Genomic DNA, 16,127 nt, shown 5'->3' on the forward strand with positions numbered 1-16,127 from the left:
CATGGTGGTCATTATTTGCTAGTGACAGGGCATGGAAATTTCTTATCTATGTTGGCCCCTCCAGGCCTTCCCTTCTCCTGTTAAAGATGCACCCCCCAGGGCTCCCTTTGCCTGTGTGACTGGCCAGCAGAGACAGGTGGAAACTTTCTATCCACTTATCACTGTGAGGTGAAACCACCACCGATTTCTGCTTCTCTTCCCGCTGGAAAACTGCAGGAACTTCAGGTTCTGGAGGGAAAACTGTTGCCCCGAGTCCTTGTCCTAGATCAAGGGAGGTGGGAAGGGGGTTAGCACTGCCACACAGTGATCTGTTGAAGAGGATTCTGGCCTTATCCTTTCTGAACTGTGCTTCTGGTGTCATGGAGACCAGTGTTAATCCAGAGTCACGGCAAGGAAAGACAAGGAGTGACTCCAGATTAAGAGTGGGGCAAATGAGATCAGCACCAGTCCCTGTGGTGAGGTGGTTTCATTAGCTGCTCTCCCCACAGAGTTCTGGTTGTTGCTAAAGGAGGGAAGGCGGCTCAAATGCTCTGTCCCCCTCTGTTGTCAGTGCTTGGCTGTGTGTGTGCTCTCTGCGTGCTGCACCAGTTCTGGCCAGGTAGCCGGCACCACAAGCCTGGATCAAACTGCCCCTAAGGACCACGGACTTGGGTTGAGTGGCAAAGGCGCTTGGCCAGGTTTATTGTTAACGATGCACAGTCCTAATGCCTGGCAGATTCTATGGGGACACTAGCACATGGACGCCCGTTACAATGGACTTGGCTCAGTGAGTGGTGGGACTTTCCACCCCCTCTGTGACCCCTCTCTTCTACACTGATACAAACAAGTTCTGTATTACCCCTCTGACATGGTTAGTTACCACCTTCACCTTGAGCTTGGTGGTTAGATCCAAACATCTCTATCCATCACCCTGTCCTCCTGCCCTGATCTTTGGGAGGGGTCCGTGTGTCCCTGTATCATCTCTGGGGCATGTGTTTATACCATAACTTTGTATCGGGGTGCTCTGGTACTACCACTCTGCTAGGTGTTTACATGACTTCTTAGCGCCTGGGACTGCTTGTGTTTGTGTAACACCAGCCCTGTTCTTGCCAAGTTCATGGACCACACGGTGAACTTGCAAGTTGGCATCTGTTTCCTAACATGGCCTGACTTTTTGCTCAGATCCTGACTCTTTGCTAACTTTGCTTTATAGCAGCAGGTCCTTACTTTAGGCCTTACCCCAGGCCTCCTGTCTCAGACTTTCTCTTTTCCACTACACCAGGGACTAGCATGAAAGTGACTCTGTGCAAACAGCCCCTCCTCATTTCTCCTCCCATTAGCAATTGCCAAGAGTAAATCCAGCCATGGGAGAGCAAACAACCCAGGAATGGGACTTTTCCAGCCAGAGGGGCAGGGAGAGGGGACACAGGAAAGAGAGACTGAAAAGGAAAGTGGGAGAAAGAAGTGGGGAGAGAGATTTCCAGGACTCTAATCTGCCCAGACACATGTAACACAGCACCCCTGGGCAGAATCACTTTCCCGTGAACAAGATGAGGATGCGAGAGAGGAAAAGCCAGTTCCTGACTCCATATCCCCCCAGCTGGGGTGTGGCTGCCCTGGAGTCAGTGTTAGAGGGAACCCTCGAAAGTGACTCCTTTGGTTCTGCTCTTTTCTAGCAGAAGCTTCATTACTGGGACAACGAGGAGTCCGGTGGCACCTTAAAGACAAACAGATTTATTTGGGCATAAGCTTTCGTGGGCTAGAACCCACTTCATCAGATGCATGGAGTGGAAAATAGAGTAGGCAGGTATAAATACACAGCCCATGAAATGATGGGAGTTACCCTCGTTAGCACTGACCCCCCAATTGGTAAGGCAATTCAATTAGGATGGATGTGGCCCATTCCTAACAGTTGACAAGAAGGTCTGAGTATCAACAGAGGGGAAATTATTTTTTGTCGTGACCCAGCCACTCCCAGTCTTTATTCAGGCCTAATTTGATGGTGTCCAGTTTGCAAATTAATTCCAGTTCTGCAGTTTCTCATTGGAGTCTGTTTTTGAAGATTTTTTGTTGAAGAATGGCCACTTTTAAGTCTGTTATTGACTGTCCAGGGAGGTTGAAGTGCTCTCCTACTGGTTTTTGAATGTTATAATTCTTGAGGTCTGATTTGTGTCCATTTATTCTTTTGCATAGAGACTGTCCGGTTTGGCCAATCTACATGGCAGAGGAGTATTGCTGGCACATGACTGCTCTTGGAAATGGGCCACATCCACCCTAATTGAATTGGCCTCGTTAGCACTGACCCACCACTTAGTAAGGCAACTTCCATCTTTTCATGGGCTGTGTATTTATACCTCTCTACTGTATGTTCCACTCCACGCATCTGATGAAGTGGGTTCTAGCCCATGAAAGCTTCTGCCCAAATAAATTTGTTAGTCTCTAAGGTGCCACCAGACTCCTCATTGTTTTTGTGGATACAGACTAACACGGCTGCCCCCTGATATTTGTTACTGGGGAGGCTTAAAAATGTGTCTGTGAGCATAGCCTGCAGGAGGGGCCAGGTCTACATTGTAACAAAGAGATCGAGCATGTTCCCAGCATGGCAGAATCTGGGGTGTCTGTCTGCAGGGAAAGGGCCTGGGGGAGTCGTGATGTGAAATGAACTAAAGTCTGTTCTGAAACCTCCACAACTGCCCTTCTCACCCTGCCAGGCTGCAGAATGACGCCCACGTTTCGCTCCAGCTGATCCCAGCCTCCCATGGGACAGGGAAGGGAAATGGCTGCAGAGGAGCCAGTCCAGGTAGGGATCATTGGGGGGTTGCTGGTGGGTTCCTGCTGGAGGGAGAGGGGCAGCAAATACACAGGAGGTGGGAAGGTTTGTGCAGTCTGGTTTGGTGGTTGGAGCGGGGCAGGAAATACACAGGGTGGAGAAAGGGAGGAGGCCAGGGTGAAGCAAACCTGCTGGGAGTTGTTTAATAAGTGGCCTAGATTCTAGGAACAGACCCATGAGGTTGGAAGGTGGAAATGCCCTAATCTGTGGAACAGGAAACAATCCACCTGGATGGGGCTAGGAAAACTGACCAGACTCCCAGTGTTGGAGCCTGACCCGACTAACCAGCGACTGCTGTGAGATATGAAGGGGGCACTCACCAATCAGACTTAGTGGAGGTGCCCCTCCCTCATATCCAGCTCCTCACAACGAGGAGGGTGTTGGACTTCCTACCAGGGAGTTCTCCCTGGACTCTGCTAGGGGCTCCATCTCCTGTATCAGTCTGTGGCTAGTAGGGGTGTAATGGATCTGCTGGGAGAGACAAGGGGCTCTCTCTTCATCCCCTCACCCTGGTGTATCCTGGATGCTCTGAGCAGGGTGGGGGTGGGACTCTGTTGATGGTGAGCCATCCAGAGCTTCCCTTTGATTGGCTCCTCTCCCCCACAAATAGTGGGGCTGTGAGTGGGGCAGCAGGTACTGAGTGTAGGACTCTTGCTATTTCAGGGGCCGGTGACCTTCGAGGAGGTGGCTGTGTATTTCACCAGGGAAGAATGGGCTCTGCTGGACCCCGCTCAGAGAGCCCTCTACAGAGACGTCATGCAGGAGAACTATGAGAATGTGACCTCGCTGGGTAAGGGTTCCCGTCCCCTCAGTTCTTGGAAGGGGAAATGAAGAGTTAAGGTTCACATCACCCCCACAATACAACCTTAACTCTGCCCTGGCTCAGCAACACCCCGACATGCCAGTGACACACACACTAGCACTCTGCCCTCCTCTGCTACACAACACTGCAGGAACAGAGCACAGGAGCAGAACAACATAAAGTCTAACAACTTCTCTTTGCTAAGACAAAACTTGGATTTAAGTCCAGCGTAATGAACAGAAGTTGCCTACCCCTGGCCGGCCCTCAAACACTGAGCCTGCTCCGCACAGACCAGCTCAGACTTGCAAAGAGATCTCATCCCCGAGGATTCCTTCTGAGCCACTGACTTCATTTACCCCTCATTGAGCCCTGGAGACCACTAGCACGTACGGCCCCCAGGCCGCTGCCAAGCTCCGTGACAAGAACGCCCCCCCTGCCCCTCCGTGCTCCTTCACGGACACAACCTACAACACTCAGCACGGAAATGAGGGATACTTGGTACTTGGTCCCCCAAGTTCCACACACACCTCTCTTCATATCACAGTCACAGCTCTGCCAAGTAATCCATCCACCATCCAGTTACAGCTACAGCTGGCCCAGGGCACACAGCTGGAGGGCGTGCGGATAAACACAACACAGCACAAACAATGCCATGTTCTTCGTCCTTCCTCATATCTGTTATAGATTCATAGATTTTTTTAAAGCCAGAAGGGATGATTAGGTTATCTAGGCTGATCTCCTGTGTAATTCAGGCAATAGAATTTCATCCAGTTACTGCTGTACGGAGCTGAACACCTTGTGTGGGACTAAATCCTCTCCCAAAAAGGCATCCAGCCTTGACATGAGACTTCCTGAGATGGAGAATCTGTCACTTTCCTTGCTAGTTTCTTAACCTTTTCCCCAGCCTCACTGACCCATTGCCAGTGGTTCGTGCCAGCTGCAGGGTTCGTGAAGGAGCGGAGCCCCAGTTGCATTGCAGGTGTGGTTTGTACTTTAACTCTTCATTTCATAGTTATCAGAGGTTTAAGTGTGGCTGCCGTGCACATGCTGGAAGGCCAGGAGTCAGCACTTGGCAATTTGAACTCTGCATGAATGGCACGTGTGGGTATTTCATTACCTTGATTTTTTTTTTAATGGCTCTGTGGCGGGCTTCGTACCTCGTCGACCCCTTAAGTCAGGGGGACGGGAGGTAACCCCGCCTCTCTTGGCCTATGTCCGTTTTCTAACCCCCCCTCCCCCAGTAGTCAGCTCAGTGTGGCCCGATGGCCAGGGTCCGTCTGTTGCCTCTTCCCGAGTGGGGTAATGCAGCCTAGCGGACAGAGTCGATTCAGTGTGCCCCTAGGGCAGTGTGGCCTAATGGCCAGAGTCCACCTAATTCTCCTCCTCTAGTGGGATAGCACAGCCTAGCGGCCAGAGTCAATGCGGCCAGAGTCAATACAGCCACCTTTGGAGGCAAAACAGGGGCCTAGTGGCTGGTGCCTGGGGGCCGTCACAAGGGGGTGGCAGCCCCCGGTAGGGGGGCCCGGACCCACCCAACTCCACCGGGCCCCGACCCAGGGTCCTGACAGCGGTGGAGCCGTCTGCCACGGGGTCAGTGGGGAATCCTACCGAAACACGCTGACCTCATAAGGGGTGGGAGGTACCACTCCCCCACCCTCCCTGGGTCACTTCCTACCGGCTCTCTGGCAGCAGCAGTCCATAGAGTATTGGGGTCTCCAGGATCCACAGCACCAGACACTCCCTGGGGTTCTGGTAGCAGCAGGTCTCTGGTACAGGTTTCGGGCTCCTCAGCTCTCGTAGGTAAGGGCTGTAATGGCTCCTGGGATGGAGCCCCTGCCGAGTGTCCTTCCTCCTCGGCAGTCCGCCCCGACTGAGCAGCTCTGCAGGCTTTTATACCTGGTGGCACATGCCCAGCAGAGCCTGGGGGCGGGGCTTCGTCTGCTAGGAGGGAAGGATTAACCCCCTCCGTACCAGTGCAGGGCCGATCCGCCCCATCACAGGTTCTTTTTTGTCTTTGCCACAATAACTGTGCCTACCTTGGAGCTTTCTCCAGCCTCGCTGTGTTGATTTTTTTCACACCCCGACCTGGCAGGACTATACTGGCAAAACTTTTAAGTACAGACCAGGCAAGAGTCTGCATGTGGATTTTAGGGCACTTTAAAATACTACTCTTGACCGAAACGTTTTGGTATCCAAGGGCAAAACATCCAAGAAGCGCGTCTGCAGAATGCAAGAAAAATGCACAACACACATTGTCTGAGAGGTCTGGCCCAATCTCAAATTCAAGTTCTGGTTCAATGGCCACAGCACATCCCCTTGGGCCAACTTTTTACAGTGACAGCAGCTTGCAGGAAACCTCTAGCAGTTAAAAGGGATTTAGTCTTGCAGCACATGTGCATTTCAATGTCATCGACTCACCAGTTTGGCTTGTGCTGCTCTGAAATTCCAAATTCTACAGTTATTGACTTTTTCAGTTCTGGCTCCCCGCAGAAGTAGTGGGTACGATGTATTAACTGAGTGACTGAGATAAGTCAGGGGACAAGGAGAACCATAGCCTGAGCCCCAGCTGTGTGCAAGGAAATGTTATAAGAACGAGACGATTTTGTAAGAGGACAGAAGATGCTAAAATATGGGTCGGATCTGATGAGAAACAGTCAAATGAAAAAAAGTCCCATTCAATTCCATCATGTAATGGCAGACAGCTAAAAAGTGACAGGTTTTTCAAGTGCTTATGTACGAATGCTAGAAGTCTAAATAATAAGATGGGTGAACTAGAGTGCCTCGTATTAAATGAGGAGATTGATAGAATAGGCATCACAGAAACTTGGTGGAATGAGAATAATCCACGGGACACAGTAATACACAGTGATGCGTCTGACGAAGTGGGCATTCACCCACGAAAGCTTATGCTCCAACACATCTGTTAGTCTATAAGGTGCCACAGGACTCTTTGTTGCTTTTTACAGATCCAGACTAACACGGCTACCCCTCTGATAAATAATACCGGGGTACAAAATATATCGGAAGGACAGAACAGGTCATGCTGTTGGGGAAGTGGCATTATATGTGAAAGAAAGCTTAGAATCAAATGAAGTAAAAATCTTAAATGAACCAAACTGTACCATAGAATCTCTATGGATAGTAATTCCATGCGCTAATAATAATATAGCAGTAGGGATATATTACCGACCACCTGACCAGGATGGTGATAGTGACTGTGAAATGCTCAGGGAGATTAGAGAGGCTAGAAAAATAAAAAACTCAATAATAATGGGGAATTTCAACCAGGGCCGGCTCCAGGCACCAGCCCTCCAAGCATGTGCTCTGGTCGGCCGGGGAGAGCGGGGCCGTGGCCGGGCTCGCCGCCCTCCCCCCGGCGCTCCGGCCAGCAGGGAAGAGCGGGGCCACCCTCCCCCAGCGCTCCGGCTGGCAGGGAAGAGCGGGGCCGCCCTCCCCCAGCGCTCTGGCCGGCTGGGGACAGCGGGGCCGGGCGGCGGGCTCGCCGCCCTCCCCTGGTGCTCTGGCCGGCAGGGAAGGGCGGGGCCGCCCTCCCCCGGCACTCCGACTGGCTGAGGAGAGCGGGGCCACGGCCGGGCTCTCCGCCCCCCCCCCGGCGCTCCGGCCGCTGGGGAGAGTGGGGCCGCGGCGGGCTTGACGCCCTTCCCCAGCGCTCCGGCCAGCAGGGAAGAGCAGGGCCGCCCTCCCCCAGCGCTCCGGCCGGCAGGGAAGAGCGGGGCTGCCCTCTCCCGGCGCTCTGGCCGGCAGGGAAGAGCGGGGCCGACCTCCCCCGGTGCTCCGGTCGCCGGGGAGAGCGGGGCCGTGGCCGGGCTCGCTGCCCTCCCCCGGCGCTCTGGCCGGCCGGGGAGAGCGGGGCCGCGGCGGGCTCACCAACCCGCTCCCCCCCGGCACTCCGGCCGGCTGGGGAGAGCGGGGCCGTGGCCGGGCTCGCCGCCCTCCCCCAGGCGCTCCGGCCAGCAGGAAAGAGCGGGGCCACCCTCCTCCGGCGCTCTGGCCAGCAGGGAAGAGCGGGGCCGCCCTCCCCCGGCGCTCCGGCCGGCACGGGAGAGCGGGGCCGCGACCGGGCTCGCCGCCCTCCCCCCGGTGCTCCGGCCGGCAGGGAAGAGCGGGGCCGCCCTCCCCCGGCACTCCGGCTGGCTGGGGAGAGCGGGGCCGCGACCGGGCTCTCCGCCCTCCCCCCGGCGCTCCGGCCGCTGGGGAGAGTGGGGCCGCGGCGGGCTCGCCGCCCTTCCCCGGCCGGCAGGGAAGAGCAGGGCCACCCTTCCCCGGCGCTCCGGCCGGCTGGGGAGAGCGGGGCCGTGGCTGGGCTCGCCACCCTCCCCCTGGTGCTCCGGCCGGCAGGGAAGAGCGGGGCCGCCCTCCCCTGGCGCTCCAGCCGGTCGGGGAGAGCGGGGCCCCGGCCGGGCTCGCCGCCCTCCTCCCGGCGCTCTGGCCGGCTGGGGAGAGCGGGGCCGCGGCCAGGCTCGCCGCCCTCCCCCGGCGCTCCGGCCGGCAGGGAAGAGCGGGGCCGCCCTCCCCCGGCGCTCCGGCCACTGGGGAGAGTGGGGCCGCGGCGGGCTTGCCGCCCTTCCCCGGCGCTATGGCCGGCAGGGAAGAGCAGGGCCGCCCTCCCCCGGCGCTCCGGCTGGTTGGGGAGAGCGGGGCCGTGGCTGGGCTCGCCACCCTCCCCCTGGTGCTCCGGCCGGCAGGGAAGAGCGGGGCCGCCCTCCCCCGGCGCTCCAGCCGGTCGGGGAGAGTGGGGCCCCGGCCGGGCTCTCCGCCCTTCTCCCGGCGCCCCGGCCGGTTGGGGAGAGCGGGGCCCCGGCCGGGCTCGCCGCCCTTCTCCCGGCGCCCCAGACGGTTGGGGAGAGCGGGGCCGCGGCCAGGCTCGGTGCCCTCCCCTGCTGCGCTCCCCTGATTTCAACTATCCCCATATTGACTGGGTACATGTCACCTCAGGATGGGATGTAGAGATAAAGTTTCTTGATACCTTAAATGACTGTTTCTTGGAGCAGCTAGTTCTGGAACCCACAAGAGGAGAGGCAATTCTTGATTTAGTCCTAAGTGGAGCGCAGGATCTGGTCCAAGAGGTGAATGTAGCTGAACCGCTTGGTAATAGTGACAATAATATAATTAAATTTAATATCCCTGTGGCGGGGAAAACACCACAGTGGCCCAACACTGTAGCATTTAATTTCAGACAGGGGAACTACACAAAAATGAGGAAGTTAGTTAAACAGAAATTAAAGGGTACAGCGCAAAAAGTGAAATCCCTGCAAACTGCATGGAAACTTTTTAAAGACACCATAAAAGAGGCTCAACTTAAATGTACACCCCAAATTCAAAAACATAGTAAGAGAACCAAAAAAGAGTCACCGTGGCTAAACAACAAAGTAAAAGAAGCAGTGAGAGGCAAAAAGGCATCCTTTAAAAAGTGGAAGTTAAATCCTAGTGAGGAAAATAGTAAGGATCATAAACTCTGGCAAATGAAGTGTAAAAATATAATTAGGAAGGCCAAAAAAAGAATTTGAGGAACAGCTAGCCAAAGACTCAAAAAGTAATAGCAATTTTTTTTAAAGTACATCAGAAGCAGGAAGCCTGCTAAACAACCAGTTGGGGCACTGGACGATCGAGATGCTAAAGAAGCACTCAAGGATGATATGGCCATTGCGGAGAAACTAAATGAATTCTTTGCATCATTCTTCATGGCTGAGGATGTGAGGGGGATTCCCAAACCTGAGATATTCTGTTTAGGTGACAGATCTGAGGAACTGTCCCAGATTGAGGTGTCATTAGAGGAGGTTTTGGAAAAAATTGATAAACTAAACAGTAATAAGTCACCAGGACCAGATGGCATTCACCCAAGAGTTCTGAAGGAACTCAAATGTGAAATTGTAGAACTACTAACTGTAGTCTGTAACCTATCATTTACATCATGATGACTGGAGGATAACTAATGTGACGCCAATTTTTAAAAAGGGCTCCAGAGGTGATCCCAGCAATTACAGGCCTGTAAGCCTGACTTCAATACTAGGCAAACTGGTTGAAACTATAGTAAAGAACAAAATTGTCAGACACATAAATGAACATAATTTGTTGAGGAAGAGTCAATATGGTTTTTGTAAAGGGAAATCATGCCTCACCTGTTATATCCTTGGGGGCAACAGTTTTAGGAAGAAATCACTGGAGACACAGAGAGCTTGTAAACCTTGGAGTAGCCATTTATTGCTACACACAGAACTAACCAACAGCCAGCCAAACAGGCTGGGCTATCCCCAATAATCTAACTCAGTTGCCATAGCAACACAAGATTCTATTACCACGTCAACCAAATACACAACATATTCCTCCCCCCTTAATAAGAATGTCCCCAAAATAAAACAAACACTAACTAGAGAAGGAGGGTAGACTGCCTCCATTCCCGGCTAAACCCTGGGGATTATTTTGCCCCGTAACTGTGGGTTCACCCTAGCTAAAGATCCAGCCGACGAGGAGGCCTTCTGTCTCTAGGTGGATTACGGCGGACTTCTGGTGTTGTTGCACCCGAAAGTGTCTTGGGCACGGGCCTGACAATGGGCTCAGGGTTCGTAGGGTGAATGGGTGAGGATGTGGTATCAGCTCGTGCCGGGCAGAGGGGTATCTCTGCCGCTGGCAGTAATGGAGGGGAAAAGTCAGGAACAGGTGACTCTTGATTCGGTGTCTCGCCGGAGGTGGTGAAGTCAGGCAACTCAACTGAAGATGTGTCCTGAGGACTGGTATGACCTGGCAGCAGCTGATCTACATGTCGCCGCCAGGTGAGATCCTCTGCAGTCCGGACTGTGTAGGAAACAGGTCCCGTTTGAGCGATGACAGTGACAGGGACCCATTTAGCTCCAGAAGTATAATTCCAAGCCAAAACCGGCTGTCCCAGGCTAAAGGTTTGGTCTTTTGCTCTGGGTGCACGCCTGATGACTTGATCTTGCTGCTGACGTTGCACAATTTGTTGGGGTTCAGAAGGTTTCAGCAGATCAAAGCAAGTGCGCAGCTGTCGTCCCATCATTAGAAAGGCCGGGGATGCCTTGGTCGTAGCATGAGGTGTGTTTCTGTAGGATAGTAAGAAGGTGTCCAGACGCTTTTGAATGGATAATTGTCCCCTTGCCGATTTCAAAGCTTGTTTCATTGTCTGCACAAATCTTTCAGCTAATCCATTGGTGGATGGATGATATGGTGCTGAAGTGATGTGGTGTATCCCATTTGCCTTCATAAACTTTTGAAACTCCTGAGAGATGAACTGTGGTCTGTTGTTACTCACAAGTTGTTCTGGCAGACTGAAATGACTAAAGAGTTCTCGTAGTTTTTGGATAGTACTCTCTGCAGTAGTGGACTGCATTATAGAGACTTCTGGCCATTTAGAATGGGCATCTACCACCATCAAGAACATGCTTCCTTCAAGGGGGCCAGTGAAGTCAACGTGAATACGTTGCCACGGGTTTTCAGGCCAGTCCCATGGATGTAGGGGTGCCCACTGGGGTGCATTCCTCACACCCTGACATGACATACAAGCTCTTGCCTTCTCTTCAATAGCACTGTCCAACCCAGGCCACCAAAAATAGCTTTGTGCAATTTCCTTCATGCGCACTATTCCACAGTGACCGGAATGGAGCTGTTCTAACATCTGTGATCTCAGTGGTGGTGGCATAATGACACATCTCCCCCACAACAAACAACCAGATTGGATTGATAACTCCGTCCTCCTGGACATGTAGGTAACAAGGTTGGGTGAGACCAGAGAGGTTCATCGAGATGTTCCATGCATTACCAGGTCCATAACCTGGGACAATACTGGGTCAACTCGAGTTGCCTTCTTTACCTGAATAGCGGTGATGGGTGTATTCTCTACCTGTTCAAAGTAAAAGATTTCCTTCTGGGCAATATCTCGACGCTTGACTGGCAAAGGCAGCCTTGAGAGACCATCCGCACTGCCGTGCAGAGTGGATTTCCGATATTTGATTTCATATGTGTGCGCGGAAAGCAACAATGCCCTCCGTTGCATACAACTAGCGGCTAATGGAGGAATGCCTGCGTGGGGTCCAAAAATTGAAGTCAGGGATCAATGGTCTGTGAGAAGAGTAAACTTCCGTCTGAACAGGTACTGATGAAACTTTCGAATTCCGAAAACGATTCCCAATGCCTCACGTTCGATTTGGGCATAGTTAGTTTCTGCTTTGCTTAGAGTGCGTGAAGCAAAAGCAATAGGTCTCTCTTCTCCCGAAGGCATAATGTGTGACACGACCGCTCCCACTCCATAAGGGGACGCATCGCAGGCCAACTGTAGGGGTAAGTATGGATCAAAGTGCGTCAGAACTTCAGAATTTAGCAATGAATCCTTAGCTTTGTTAAATGCAACATCACAGGCTTCAGTCCACTTCCAGGCCTTGTTCTGCCCAAGGAGTTCGTGAAGTGGTTTTAGCAGTGTGGCGAACTGTGAGATAAACTTTCCATAATAGTTCAATAGTCCTAGAAACGAGCGAAGCTGGCTAACATTTCGAGGTGGGGGAGCCTCCACAATAGCCTTAACTTTGGCGGGGCCTTACGAAGACCTGTAGCATCAATAATGTGTCCCAAATATTCAACCGAGAGCTGGAAGAATTCACACTTGACTTTGCGGACTCGCAGTCCATACTCTTCCAGTCTTTGTAGGGTAGCCTCTAAATTCTTTAGGTGATCCTCCTCATTCCTTCCAGTGACCAGGATGTCATCCAGATAGCACTGGACTCCTGGCAAGCCACACAAGATCTGGTCCATAGCCCTCTGGAACAGGGCGGGAGCAGATGTTATTCCAAAGGGTAGGTGACAGTATCGATAAAGCCCCTTATGCGTCACAATAGTCAACAGCTCTTGGGACTTTTCATCAACGTGCATCTGTAAATACGCTTGACTCAGATCAATCTTACTGAACTTTTGTCCCCCAGCCAGGCCTGCGAAGAGGTCATCAATGCGGGGAAGCGGGTATTGCTCTGTACATAACACTGGGTTGACAGTGACTTTAAAATCACGGCAAATCCGGAGGGAGCCATCTTTCTTCACTATTGGAACAATAGGAGTTGCCCATGGGCTATGGGTAACTGGTATTAGGACTCCATTTGTGACCAGGCGCTCCAGGTCCGCTTCAACTTTTGGCTTGATGGCATATGGCACAGTTCTGGCTTTCAGATATTTCGGTTGACTGTCAGGTTTAATGTTCAATGTCACAGTGATTCCCTTCATACTTCCCAGATCCTCTCCAAAAACAGCAGCATGTTTCCTTAGTATAGTGGTCAGACCGGTTTCTTCTTTAGTCACTCGGTGCACTTCTGCCCAATTCAGCTGTATCTTCCTAAGCCAAGACCTACCCATTAAGGCTGGGTAATTACCTCTCACCACAAACAGTGGCAATTTAGCAGCCTGTCCATTGACCTCCACTTTAACATCCGTGTTGCCCAACATGGGCACAGCTTCTCCCGTATACGTCTTCAGAACAGTTTTTGTTGCTTTAAGTGGAAGATGCTGTAGCTTTTCTTTATACACAGTCTCAGAGACCAGCGAGACGGCTGCACCGGTGTCCAGTTCCATGCGTATAGGTTTGCCGTCCAACAACGGGGTTACCCAGTATTCATGTGAGCCCACTGCCAAAGACAAAACGTGGAGTGGCTCTTCTTCTTTTGAGGAGGTATCTCCTTGGTCATCCTGGGTCTGCTCTAGGGTATGCAGGGTTCCCCTTTTGGTCGGCCAGACCACAGGCCTCTTTTTCTTTTGTTTACAGGCACACTCGATGTGTCCCTTTTTGCCACAGTGTCGACACACCAGGTCCTCACACCAGCATTCTGACGCCTGGTGACCCGGCTTACCACAGCGGTAACATTCCTGACTCCCCACAGTTTTGTGGGTAGGTTCTTGTGACACCTTATGCACCCTAGGGGATGCACCGATGTATTGCGCCTCCTTTGTAGCCAGTTGCATGGAGACAGCAATATCAACAGCCTTCTGTAAGGTAAGCTGAGACTCTGTCAATAGGCGCTTCCGTATAGCTTCACTGTGCAGGCCACACACTAACCTGTCACGTAGGGCATCATTTAAGATCTCCTTAAATTCACAGTGTTCTGCAAGCTTTCTCAAAGTTGCTACAAATTGTACAACTGTTTCATCTTCTTTCTGGTCTCTTTTGTGGAACCTATATCTTTCAGGTTTCAGAGTAGCTGCCGTGTTAGTCTGTATCCGCAAAAAGAACAGGAGTACTTGTGGCACCTTAGAGACGAACAAATTTATTTGAGCATAAGATTTCATGGGCTACAGCCCACTTCTTCGGATGCATAGAATGGAATATATATTGAGGAGATCTATATACACATACAGAGAGCATGAACAGGTGGGAGTTGTCTTACCAACTCTGAGAGGCCAATTAAGTATGGATGTAGAAGCCCTCTACACCAATATTGCACACAAAAATGGATTACAAGCTATCAGGAACAGTATCCCTGATAATGTCACAGCTAACCTGGTGGCTGAACTTTGTGACTTTGTCCTCACCCACAACTATTTCACATTTGGGGACAATATATACCTTCAAGTCAGCGGCACTGCTAAGGGTACCTGCATGGCCCCACAATATGCCAACATTTTTATGGCTGACTTAGAACAACGCTTCCTTAGCCCTCGTCCCCTAACGCCCCTACCTCTACTTGCGCTACATTGATGACATCTTCATCATCTGGACCCATGGAAAAGAAACCCTTGAAGAATTCCACCATGATTTCAATAATTTCCATCCCACCATCAACCTCAGCCTAGATCAATCCACACAAGCGGTCCATTTCCTGGACACTAATGTGCTAATAAGCGATGGTCACATAAATACCACCCTATACCGGAAACCTACTGACCGCTATACTTACCTACATGCCTCCAGCTTCCATCCAGGACACACCACACAATCCATTGTCTACAGCCAAGCTCTAAGATACAACCGCATTTGCTCCAATCCCTCAGACAGAGACAAGCACCTACAAGATCTCTATCAAGCATTCTTAAAACTACAATACCCATCTGCTGAAGTGAAAAAACAGATTGACAGAGCCAGACGAGTACCCAGAAGTCACCTCCTACAAGACAGGCCCAACAAAGAAAATAACAGAACGCCACTAGCTATCACCTTCAGCCCCCAACTAAAACCTCTCCAGCGCATCATCAAAGATCTACAACCTATCCTGAAAGATGATCCCTCACTCTCACAGATCTTGGGAGACAGACCTGTCCTTGCTTACAGACAACCCCCCAACCTGAAGCAAATACTCACCAGCAACCACACATCACTGACAGGGCCGGCTCCAGGGTTTTGGCCGCCCCAAGCAGCCAAAAAAAAAAAAAAAAAAGTCGCGATCTGCGGCGGGAATTCGGCGGAAGGTCCTTCGCTCCGAGCGGGAGTGAGGGACTGTCTGCCGAATTGCCGCCGAATAGCTGGACCTGCTGCCCCTCTCCGGAGTGGCCGCCCCAAGCACCTGCTTGCCAAGCTGGTGCCTGGAGCCGGCCCTGATCACTGAACAAAAACACTGACCCAAGAACCTATCCTTGCAACAAAGCCCGATGCCAACTCTGTCCACATATCTATTCAAGTGACATCATCATAGGACCTAATCACATCAGCCATACCATCAGGGGCTCGTTCACCTGCACATCTACCAATGTGATATATGCCATCATGTGCCAGCAATGCCCCTCTGCCATGTACATTGGCCAAACCGGACAGTCTCTACGCAAAAGAATTAATGGACACAATTCTGACATCAGGAATCATAATACTCAAAAACCATTGGGAGAACACTTTAACCTGTCTGGTCATTCAATGACAGACCTGTGGGTCGCTATTTTACAACAGAAAAGCTTCAAAAACAGACTCCAACGAGAGACTGCTGAGCTGGAATTGATATGCAAACTAGATACAATCAACTTAGGCTTGAATAAGGACTGGGAATGGCTGAGCCATTACGAACATTGAATCTATCTCCCCTTGTAAGTATTCTCACACTTCTTATCAAACTGTCTGTACTGGGCTATCTTGATTATCACTTCAAAAGTTTTTTTCTCTTACTTAATTGGCCTCTCAGAGTTGGTAAGACAACTCCCACCTGTTCATGCTCTCTGTATGTGTGTATATATAGATCTCCTCAATATATGTTCCATTCTATGCATCCGAAGAAGTGGGCTGTAGCCCACGAAAGCTTATGCTCTAATACATTTGTTAGTCTCTAAGGGTACATCTATACTTACCTCCGGGTCCGGCGGTAAGCAATCGATCTTCTGGGATCGATTTATCGTGTCTTGTCTAGACGCGATAAATCGATCCCGGATCGATCCCGGAAGTGCTCGCCGTCGACGCCGGTACTCCTGCTCCGCGAGAGGAGTACGCGGAGTCGACGGGGGAGTCTGCCTGCCACGTGTGGATCCGCGGTAAGTTCGAACTAAGATAGTTCGTGAATAACGTAGCTGAAGTTGCGTATCTTAGTT

Source organism: Emys orbicularis, chromosome 15, assembly GCF_028017835.1.
Source record: "Emys orbicularis isolate rEmyOrb1 chromosome 15, rEmyOrb1.hap1, whole genome shotgun sequence".
NCBI classification, from domain to species: Eukaryota; Metazoa; Chordata; order Testudines; family Emydidae; genus Emys; species Emys orbicularis.